The sequence below is a fragment of the Clytia hemisphaerica genome, unplaced genomic scaffold (genome assembly GCF_902728285.1).
Source record: "Clytia hemisphaerica strain Z4C2 unplaced genomic scaffold, Clytia hemisphaerica genome assembly, whole genome shotgun sequence".
In the NCBI taxonomy this organism is placed as follows: Eukaryota; Metazoa; Cnidaria; class Hydrozoa; order Leptothecata; family Clytiidae; genus Clytia; species Clytia hemisphaerica.
This window is the reverse complement of record NW_027103498.1, coordinates 562,133-574,326: the sequence shown is the minus strand read 5'-3', so window position 1 is coordinate 574,326 and position 12,194 is coordinate 562,133. Positions and strand designations below refer to the sequence as shown.

The window sequence follows — 12,194 nt, the reverse complement described above, 5'->3', positions numbered from 1 at the left end:
TATCTCATTTACACTGGGTGACGAATACCCCATGCAAATGCTCACCCCGTTCATTTGCCAGGATGTGCCTGACTGTCAGTTCACTCTACCTCTGATCAAATCAAATCTATCCTCAAATCTATTGAGCTTAAAGCCTGAAGGACTAGAATGGAATCTTCAATATTTCACAGCAAGAACATATATGAAGCGTTTAATTTAAGATATGTGCCGTATTTAAGGCAACGGATCGAATCTATCGTTTTCTTTGTTTTTGAGCGGCACGTTTTTTGAATCCTAGCTATAGATCAACTTTGTTCCTGTGTATCCCAGGCTTTATTTTCGTTACTGGTGGACGGACACCAGAAAATATCTTGGTGTTGGCTGATGCTTGTCCCCTTCTCTTAAAACAATCAATATGTCATAAAAATCAAAGAAGAAATGAAAGCTGACGTTTTGTTTTCGAATTACGTAATCTTTCGCATTCGAATATCAGACAACAAAAGGCCGATAGGGAACGAGGTTGGCGTTTAATTTGGCGCTTTTGTTAAAACCACCCAGGATAATGCATTTTGGATGAGAATAAAATGCCTTCATTTCAAACAGGTCACTTTTGGCTTTGAGAGCTCCGTTTTCAAATCTGCCCCGGCAGACAAAATAATAAAAAAAGCATTTAGATTTGAGCCCCGGAGAAGAAAACAATCAATGGACAAACCAAATAGATAGAAAGTTTAGAATACTGTAAGGCGGGATGAATCGGATAGAATTGGAAGGTAATGAGCCAATTGTATCTTTCAGACGAAACCCTCCCCTATTAAACCGTAGAACTTGACGAGTAGGGTCTAATTCGTGAATGTAGAAAATTTCATTTTCAAAAGTTTCTTCTACGAGGAACAATCTTCAATCGAATACAAGAAAATTGAGTCACTTGTTTCGGGGTGAATTGGATAGCATTTGACGGGGCGTAATTCGTAACAAACAAACACTCTATATTTTGTGGTGAAGCAATACCATTTTTCAAAAATCACTTTTTGCCAAAGTTATAAATATGATTTGAATTTATGCAATTTTCACAAAGAAATTATTCATTAGATGGAGTGTCATAAAAGTGTAATACCTACGGGATATCTATTTAGTATCATTGATAATAAAATTTTAATTAGTGTGTGTTATTAAAAGTATTGGTTGAATTCACGATAGAAAGTGCGATGTAAGAAAATGAAACGGTTCTGAAAGGTCTGACTACATTAGCTAAATCCAAGTTTTTTTTTTTAATTTGACGCTTGCGTTTCGTTCCAGAGGAAAATGAAAAGGGTGAAGTAAATAAATGAATAAAAAAGAAGAGCATTAGAAAAACTGGACAACTTACGAAAATCAAATTTTCATCAAAGCATCGATCGATAGAGTCATGAAACACATGTTGTATGGTCGTTATATTCAGTTTGACTTTCAGAGGCTCTGGTGACCTTCGTTCTGCTTTAAGTGCCTACAAATCAATTACCGATCGACGCAGAATTTAAGGAAGATTCCAACAATGCAAAAACGAAGCAAGCAAAAGTATTTGAATCAAAGGTTATGGCCCTTTGGAGTACTGTCGGATGGCATTCAAAAATTGTGTGAGGTTTTCAAAAACAGCAAAAAAAAAAGAAATTTGAATATCCTTTTTAAAAATAACTCTTTTCAAACGAAACTTCACAATATTGGTTCTAAAGTAGGTTGAAGTAGGTTGAAAAAAAAAAATTTGTAAAATGGGCCAAAATTGCAGCACAAATCAAGAAAAACACTATGTTGATAAAACAGCAGCCACAAATTTGTTAAATGAGTAAAAATCATTTTTTTCAGATGAAACTCGTAGCAAAAGGGTTTATCCACAAAATATAAAAAATGGAATCAAAATTATTGGGTCATTGGGCTAGAATTGCGGCTCAAAGTTGACGATTTCTTTTCATATATGCTTTGATTGAAGCCACGTTTCAAGCCCATTGAAAGCCCTGCAGGCACAAATTAAACCCATAATTATCTTAAGACCTTAAACTACCAATTTCAAGAAAAATGGTTAAAAAATATTCAAGTCTTAAAGCAGGACAGTACATATAAGCCAACCTGTTGAGTGAGTCACACGACATACAGCCACAAAACCTGCCCTCACTTTGCCATCTTATATTTCAAGACTGAATCACTCAACTTCAAAGAGGGCCACATTTTTTGAAAGCTCGTCAATTTCCTTATTTTATCGAATTTTGTACTACACAGCAGCCACAAGAATGTCAACGCTGTGGGCTAAAAAGTGGTTGTGATTGAAAACCTCACTTTTTGGGGTTCTATTTTTGAATGCAATCGTCAGTATTTTGACACCTCTACTACAACTAGGTCAACCCAGTGAAAATCGTAAAAATTATTAATGGATTCTAGGAACAATGCTTAAAAGTTAATTTTTCGTACCTGGCGAGAAAAGTTCAAAATTCTCACCCCAGTGAGTTTTTTTGCTCATAAATACAGACCCAGTGAGTGTGACGTTTTACTTGTTTCATAGCCACTCTGATGGTCGATTTCAAAACTTAACTGATTCACTGAGACAAGTGTTATGGTGGCACTTTAATGAATGCAGAACCAGCGTGGAATCACCATGAACACAAAGACAGGAGACAGAATTAATTGTATATGGTATTGAATGCTCAGATGCATAGTATACTTGTAGTTGGCAGTAAACTTTTTAGGCCCTTACTTGGAAAATGTACTTTTTCTTCTTTTCTTAGCGAAAGAAAATACTTTATAACACCGTCTCTCTCAGTGCCCGGTGAGAATTTTTATGCCCTTTGGAAAAATGAAGGACAACGAAACGGTAAGGAATATATAAAATAAATATTTTTCAGTTTGAGATCGGGTTCTTGAATGTCTGGGTTTCTCACCGGGCCGATTGTTTATTATCAATTATTCAACTAGGAAGGGGCTCCACCGTGTCATACTTTCTTACCCCTTTTTTCAATTTCCGCTTGCAGAAATATTTGTAGAAATGATTTAAGCCAGGGGATCCGAGAGGATGAACAACATATGAACGAACGGGAAATTATGTCTTCATATGGTACCCTGTCTCATTATCAAGCCTGAAGCTTTAGAAATAATCCTTTTCGTCAAAAGACATTTCCTAAGAAGGACGAGAGACTGCGACGTCCGTTTCTTTAATAAATGTTCTTATCCTGTTGTAAAGTGTTTGTAGCCTTACCCTTCCCACTATCTTCTTCTGGAAAGTAGCAATACATAGCATTTTAACTCCTAAATTATCACTATACAAAATATACAAAGACATTGTATTCACATGAACAATGATTGACTATTAATATTGAACATTTATTCCTAGCTACTCTGAACACTAACAAGCCTCTTAGGATAGTGTGGTAGTAATTAAAAATGATCAACAATTAACTCCTTTACATTTCTCCGTTCCGTATCACTTTACAACGCCTTCATCTTGGGCTGCAAATGGGCGATTTGCGTTTTAAAATGTAAACAATTTTCTGTCCTAACTTTAGAACGAAAATACGAAGAATAGACATTGTTTTTCGTTAGTGAATCAAAGATTGTATACAACTGGCTTTCGTAGAACACAACGGAATTTCCAGTCGCTTCATTATTAGTGACTTCGTTATTTCTTATTCGCCATTTCAAAAAAGGACCGAAAATCAGAAGGTCTTTTCTTCTTCAACTTCCGAAGAACATGTTCCAAATCTTCGAAGCCTTGTTTTTCCGATATCTTGATCGATCGTCCAATGGGATCTAAAAACAGAATGGAAAAGACATCGTCAGTGAAGTATGAGAGGCGGTTAAACAAATTATCCGATTCACCCCGGTTATGCGATTCACCTTAAGGTCTAAATATCATTTAAAAATCGAAGTCTAGTAATCGAATTAATCGACGGCTAATCGAAGTAATCGAAGTCAAGTGATTAAATTTATCGAAACCTAATCGAAGTAATCGAAAGTATTCGAAGCTTATTGAATCTCAATTAGTTCGATTAGTCTTCGATGAGTTCGACTAATCGAAGTCTAATCGCTTCGATTAGTTTCGATTAAATTCGATGATTTCGGTAATCGAATTTCTCGATTAGTTACGCCTGGTTATATTTAATTAAATCTGATGCATAGCTGTCAACTCGCCGCATGCCAATGTTTTCTCCTGTGGTAAAAACAGCTAAATCTCCTGCATTTCCAAAATTTTTTCGAATGTTTTCTGCACACCACGCTGAAGCTCTAAAACTAAAGGGATGTGTAAAAACATAACAATCTGACGAATGTGCAATCTCAAAATTGTAAGGACCGCGTTCGTCTTAAAGAACTAGGAATGACAACAAAGTTTTGCATGATTGTGTTTATGAAAATGTATCAGATCTCTTAGTTTAGTTGACACTTTGGTATCTTTGTTGCGTCACAGCTAAAGTTTTGCTTTTATTTTTTTAGTTTGTATCTTTGAACGGATTTAGATAGGGCTGTCGGATTTAGGACCACTCACGGTATGGGGTTAACCGTGCGCGTAAGAAAATTACGAACATCTGTTATCAGGTTAGAAAATACAGAATGGCATACAGAATGAATTTCCCTGATTTCCCAAAAAAAATTCCCCTGATTTCCTGATTTTCCAAAAAATTGGAGTTTTTCCTACTTGGAGCTCTCCCGCATTTTTGTGAGGCGAAGTTGGCAGCTATGCTGATGTATACCATACCGTGAGTGGTCCTAAATTTGACAGCCCTGCCTAAATCCAATGGGGTCTTTCAAAGATACAAACTAAAATAAAAACAAACCTTTCGCTGTGACGCAATGAAGATACCAAAGTGTCAACTAAACTGACAGACTGAATGATTTGATACACTGAACCAATTGAACCAAATAACAATAATTGCTTCTTATACAAAACATAATTTTTTATTACAATATTTTTATTTTTATAAACAAGTTTTTGTTAAATATTTGCGATGTTAGCTTTTTCAGGCTTATGCAAATAAATGGATAGAAATAGAAATAGAAATAGAAATTCAGAATAATTGAGATAATTATTTTTACAACTCACACTTTTTTGATCACATTAATTGGACATCGACATTATAGTCATCTTGTTAGATGTTTGGTTTCGAGAGTTCTTGTAATAGTTTATTGTTCAACTTGGAGAGGGAATGTTTGTAAAAATAGAATTTTTTTTCATAGCAGTTATTTGGGGGGTCAGATTTAGGCAGGACTGTCGGATTTAGGACCACTCACGGTAATTTGGTCTAATGTCAACATCTGTCTTCTAATTTTGTCACCCTTCCTTAGGGATAGGAACAATAGGAAGGTTAGAATCACTGATAGACAAAAGATTTTTTCTTCTCTGAAACGTTTAAGCAAAGACGATTAGTTTCAATCAGCGATTTCGACTTTTCTATTATTTAGCCCTTTTAGTACACTGTACTAGCTGTTTTTTAGATCAGATAAGTTTTGAAACCACCCCTTATAGTGCTCTAATTAACCACCCCTTATAGTGCTCTAATTTCTTCTTGGCCAGATAAGTTTAATTGCCACCATATACAAAGGTTTTGAAGCATTTTGCTAAGAAAATCGGGGAAACATTGGAAAATCGGGAACACTGCATTTAATCAGTGGAAAAAAGGGAAAATTCACGTATTGTCATGAGGGGTTTATGTGTAGAAAAAATACGTAGCTGAATGTGAATAAAATGAATTATGGATGAGATTAATATATCTCAACGAAATGGAAAGCTCGAACATTCTCAACTGGCGCTCGGCCGAGCAAGACCTGGGAGGAAGATCACCCAGAGTCACTTGGAGAATCAAGAGTCGCGCAAACATAGGCTTCTGCAGACCCCGTCCTAGGAAACTAGGTCTGCCAAAGCCTACTTCCGCGATCGATTGCAATGTTCCACCGTTTGGTGATGCGCGAACCATGGTCGCATGCCCGCTTAATAGGATGCCTGTTTGATAGGATGCCTGCTGATAGGATGCCCGGCGATAGGATGCCCGCTTGATAGGATGCCAGTGGATGAGCCACGGAATGTGATCACTAGGAGCCAAGTCGTTATCTCGAGATGGCGCGATGTCTGGACGCAGACATATGTATATAGAGAAGTATTAATTTATCGTAAGCTGAATGTTATTTATCTTAATGGAACTATTTATGTGAAACATGTATTGAAAAAACTAATGTCTACTTTGCTCTACTGTCACTCTGAATTCCACTGTACATTCAAGTCCTCCCCGTCTTCTAGCGGCGGGTCAGATCTTAAACGCCTGGGGCATAAAAATAAATATTTGCTTATCGCGCCAGGAGAGGACCGTATACAACCTCTTCCCCCCCACCAAATTTGCCAACTATCGATGTTTTCCCCCCTCTTTTTTTCCCCCTTTTACTATTCAAATTTTCATTTTCCCCCCTCACCCATTCAAAATTGGAAAATTGGTTTCCCCCCCCTTTATAAAGGGGGGGAGGACACTATGATTCCCGCGCGACAACTGGGGGCTCAATGTCAGAGGCACAGATCTGATTGTGACAGCCTAATAAAGTACGACTAAATGCAATTGTTTTGATGAGAAAATTGAGCTTAAGTTACGTGCAAGATACAATTTGAAAAACTTTATCTCAGTCGAAATGACTCAGGAAACCAATGACGTCAAGGGTTAGCTTTGAAGTAAACAAGTACCAAATTATTGATGAACTATTAGTCATAAATGGTTATATTCAGAAGAGAGCACTTCAATAACACCGATAGCTGAGTCATCTTAGCTCAAACACGCAAACTTGTTTACGCATACGATGCGTTTCCAGTGCTAATGAAAGTTGAATTGAGCAAAGTTGAACAGCAAAAACCGCAATCTAAGTGAGTGATTTGAAAAGACAGCTATTTAATTTTAAACACCGAACAACAACACTTGACCAGCTATCGAAGGAGTGTCTACTCCCAGACAGGAAACAGATGTTTTCGGTCCTGGAGTGATAGAGCAGTTATACGAGTGGCCTCGATCAAAGTGCCCGATAAGAAGAGAACTTCCCCTTAGAGACACTAGAGTAGTATCTACTAGTGAAAGGAATCCAACAACCTTCACAGATGGGAGAACTCTAACAAGACACCCAAGAAGAGCTAACAGAATTGCTAGTGTTAGAGACGAATCCAGAAAATGCAATACGGACGGATCAACCTGTGTAGTCGAAGTACTCATAGCTGGTAAAGCTCTCCAATGCGAAGCGAAGATTGATACTGGATCCCCAGTTACCATGCTCAGTGACAACCTGTTGGACCATTCCGATGTTAGCCCGTTCCTTAGCGCTACTAACAAAAAGTTGAAGACCCTGACTGACCATGAAATTGATTGTTTTGGTAGCCTCATCTTACCTATATCTATTGGGATGGACTCCTGGAGCCACAAAGTCTATCTTGCAAAGGACATCTGTTACGACTTACTGTTAGGAACAGACTTCCTTCACAAAATAGCAGCAGAAATCAGCTTCAAAAAGAAAGAAATGTCATTGGGTGGAACCGTAACCATGACTTACGACACACCACGCTCCAGCCCTAAACGTTGTGGACCGTTTCTCTACAATAAAACCATGGGATGTTGTGTGACTGCTGCAATTAGCTGTCTAGTTGTGCTGGCTATTCTGTCTTACGGAATGGCAAGAATAAGCATTGAGAGTCAAAAGAAGGATGGTTTTACGCCGACGAATTCCTCATATAATCAAGCTACGATGAATTGTTCTAACAAAGAAATACCTCCAACGGAACAATCTGGAGTTGTGAGTACAACAACCGTATTAACAAAATCAATCAAACCCGAAGTCTTAGAGACCACAGAAATCACCAAATCAATCAAACCCGAAGTCTTGGAGACCACAGTAATCCCTGAATCAATCAAATCTAAAGGTTTGGAGATCACAGTGCGTTCAGATACGAGCTATCAAACAAGTATCATTCTCAGGAATGGCACCGTGCTGTCCAGCCGAACTAAGGGGATTTACATCATGGAGGTTGGGGTACCTGAAGAAACCCAAAGCGTTCTACCAATAGGAGAGTTGGAAGTCTCCTGGTCCAACGCCAGACGAACCTGCCTCAACGAATACCAACCACCCCTCACTTTGAAGTGCAGGGTGCGTGTTTGGAAGGAAAAGAAATTTGATCAATCTTAACATAGTTTTGGCTCGTCGGATCATGTATATATACATCGTGAGTTAACAAACTCAACTTATCTTAAACTTGAGAACTTTGCACCGTTATTGATTGAAGGATTTAATTTATTTATAAAGTTGAATAACGAACTCAACTTATTTCAAACTTGAGAACTTTGCACCGTTATTGATTGAAGGATTTAATTTATTTATAAAGTTGAATATGGAATCAACTTATTCAAAACTTGAGAAATTTGTACCGTTTTTAATTGAAATAATTAATATTTATGAAGTTGGATATAGAATCAACTTATTTTAACGTTGACGTTTAATTTATTGATGTAACTGTAAAAAGTGACTTAACATGTTGTGATAGTAAAAGGAATATCAGTCGTTTGGGGTCCAAACGATTTGGGCCCACGGCTGTTGTCATGAGGGATTTATGTGTAGAAAAAATACTTAGCTGAATGTGAATAAAATGAATTATGGATGAGATTAATATATCTCAACGAAATGGAAAGCTCGAACATTCTCAACTGGAGCTCGGCCGAGCAAGACCTGGGAGGAAGATCACCCAGAGTCACTTGGAGAATCAAGAGTCGCGCGAACATAGGCTTCTGCAGACCCCGTCCTAGGAAACCAGGTCTGCCAAAGCCTACTTCCGCGATCGATTGCAATGTTCCACCGTTTGGTGATGCGCGAACCATGGTCGCATGCCCGCTTGATAGGATGCCCGTTTGATAGGATGCCCGGTGATAGGATGCCCGCTTGATAGGATGCCTGTGGATGAGCCACGGAAGGTGATCACTAGGAGCCAAGTCGTTATCTCGAGATGGTGCAATGTCTGGATGCAGACATATGTATATAGAGAAGTATTAATTTATCGTAAGCTGAATGTTATTTATCTTAATGGAACTATTTATGTGAAACATGTATTGAAAAAAACTAATGTCTACTTTGCTCTACTGTCACTCTGAATTCCACTGTACATTCAAGTCCTCCCCGTCTTCTAGCGGCGGGTCAGATCTTAAACGCCTGGGGCATAAAAATAAATATTTGCTTATCGCGCCAGGAGAGGACCGTATACAACCTCTTCTCGCGCGACAGTATTCACGCACAAAATAGCCCAGATTCACGGATTGATGCAGTCAAAAAGTAGATTTTCACGTTGACGCAAGTTTTTTCAATTCACGCACTCACACATTTTTTTTCAATTTTCACGCATTCACGCAAACCGCTGGGGGGGGCCATAAAAGGAAAGATTTTAATATTAAAATATTTGAATCCTTGTAGTGCAAACACTGAAACAATGAAACAGACAAAGTCATTCGAATACAGTGAAATTAACTGAAATTAGCACGTAAAAACACTCAAAGCCAACTTTGTGAGTTATTTTCCTTCCTATGAGTATGACTTGATTTCTGGTTGTCTGGCAAGCTGTAGCAGTTTTTCAGTATACAAGATTCCCCACTTCTGCACGCTGCGACTCTGAAACAAATCCAATTAAGTAAACAGGAAACATTGGGAGAAAATCAGTGTACTAATTTGTATAGCTCAACCTTGACTTGAAGGTCTCGGACCAGGTTGGACCTGGCAAATTAGGGCAAATATACATTGGAATTCTCTGGGTTTGTGTGTTTTTACCACTGAAATAAGTACAGTGTACTAACTTTTTCTATGTATTTTTCTCAGAGGACCACCCTTTTAGTACACTGTACTAACTCAATTTAACCTAAAAAATACACCACCCCACCGGCTATGGGCCAGTACACTGACTCAGTACCCCCCCTGGTTTTGATTGTAAGGTTCTTAAAAAAGACGAATTAAAAATGTTATTTTCTTATTCTCAGCCTCAGCATGTTTCTTAGATGTTTCTTAGTTTTTAGGCATTCTGAGCCAGTCTGAGCCTCATGTTTCTTAAAAGTGTGTTTCTTAAAAAAAAAATGTGTACGCATTTTGGTGGGGCGCTAGTGTGACTAGGTTTTGGCAAACGATATCATCCACCAGGATGCATCGTCTATTATTTTCCCCCTATTTTCTACTTTCCTACAGTATCTTCTATCCTGTTTTTCTGACCTTCTCAAGTGTTTCTAACTGTTTTCTAAGCATTTTTCTGAAAATTGCCTGTACCAGTGAAATATTTCTCCTAACCCGGCTTGAACCACCAAATGCAAGCAACCCATGGTTTACAAACCCAATACCTAACGGCTTGCGCTAACGAGACACAATCATTCACAAATACTTATAGCGTGTGTGGGAACCATATTTTATATGTTGCTGGTGATATTTCTCTTTTATACATAGCTAGGCTACCATATTGTTATTATTTACTTTCAATTTCACTTTCCCCATAATGATGACTCACAAGGGTATTTTGCAGAACAGAGTTTTGGTCAAGAGTCATAATTCCCTTCTGTGTTTTGCCTTTTTGTCATTTGTCTCTTTTGCCTTGCTTACCCATGCTTTGAGGGACTGGGCCTGAGTTTGACCCTAAATCCCAGATTCCCAATAAGAGCATGGGGACTTTAGCCAGTGATGCCTGTTCTATTTTCATCATGATGCTGCAGAAGAATTGTCTTTACTTGTGAAATGACTGTTTCCTATTTACTGACTGATTTTGGGTCACTACATTTGATAGCAGAGGGTGGTTTGGTACTGTGGAACAGAATATTTTGACAACAACACAGAAGAAATCTGCAGTAATCTCACATGATGATCACTATAATGGCAAATAGCAAACTGACAAAACAGCAACATCTCAAGATCACTGTTTTATCATGGCAATGAATGGATGACGGTGTTCAATCACAACGGTCTTGTCAATACCTGAAGTTACGTGAACATAATCTTCATTGGTAGAGTTAGTAGTTGACAGAGGACAAGTGGATGACTGGTATCCAATCAAAGCAGCGCTGTTGACAAAGTACGTTGTTTGTCGAGTATGTTTGATAACATAGGCTGGCTCACTGACGGTACGCAGAACTGAAGTTGTGCCACACTGGACAAAAACTACACTCGTAACTATTATTGTTGATTCTTATTGAACACTTTTGGTCTGCTCTGTGGTAGATTGCTGATCCCACAGAGCCTTTATGTTTCTGAGTTTGAAATGAACTTAATACTGGTATTTTCATGTTGAAATATTGTGTGTGGGCGTGCTACGATAGACATGGGAAAAGTAATGTGAATACCCAATGGCAGTGCTTAACACACCGTCAAGTATGTTGAATGTTGAAAGTCAAGTACGTTTTGTTCCAGACTGGTATTGTCATGCTGAAATTGAAACTGTGTCTATGTTTATTTCACGTTTTGAAGTGTTTTGAACTATCATCTCTAGCAGAAAGCGTAGTTTGTTATGTGATGAATTGATTGAATTGATGTTCTGATTTACCGTTGAGCACTATAAGTATGTTGAGTGCACCTTTCTTTAAAAATTTTTGGAAATTATAGGACTAAACTTACTAGAATAATAATTTGATAATACCGTGATGTGAACAAGATTTTGATAATTGAGATTTGTCCTGGATTTGTATATATTGGCATGATTTGTATTTTTATTTTATTTAAACATTTTAATTTTCGTATTTGTATTATATTTCAATCATTTAATGTTTGTCATTGGGACATGACTTCAGAAGTGTGGGTGAATGTGGGAACCATATTTTATATGTCGCTGGTGATATTTCTCTTTTATACATAGCTAGGCTACTATCTTGTTATTATTTACTTTAACTTTCACTTTCCCCATAATGATGACTCACAAGGGTATTTTGCAGAACAGAGTTTTGGTCAAGTCTCAAACCCCCATCTCAAAAATTCAAAATGGCTCTCCCACGGCTCATAGAAAATTAGATAGACAAATACATGCGATGAGAGGTCCTAAATGAATTATCCGATTCCCCAGACAATACAGTTAGGAACATTTGGCAAGTTCCATGCGGCCACAATAAAAAAAATCATAAAAATTACTTTCATAAAAAAATAACTTTTGCGTCTTTTTTTACCCTATTCGTCAGTATAGCTTTATAAATTTTTTAATGCACCAGCTGCACAAGAAGCTTGCTGTCGCAAAA

At 37.7% G+C, this 12,194-nt stretch overlaps 1 protein-coding gene across 1 annotated transcript in view; it reads left to right on the top strand.

Annotated features, from left to right (window-relative positions):
- LOC136798793 (nucleolar complex protein 2 homolog) overlaps positions 1–12,194 on the top strand; it is a 35,809-nt gene that overhangs the window by 3,005 nt on the left and 20,610 nt on the right. The gene's annotated exons all lie outside the window — the stretch shown is intronic.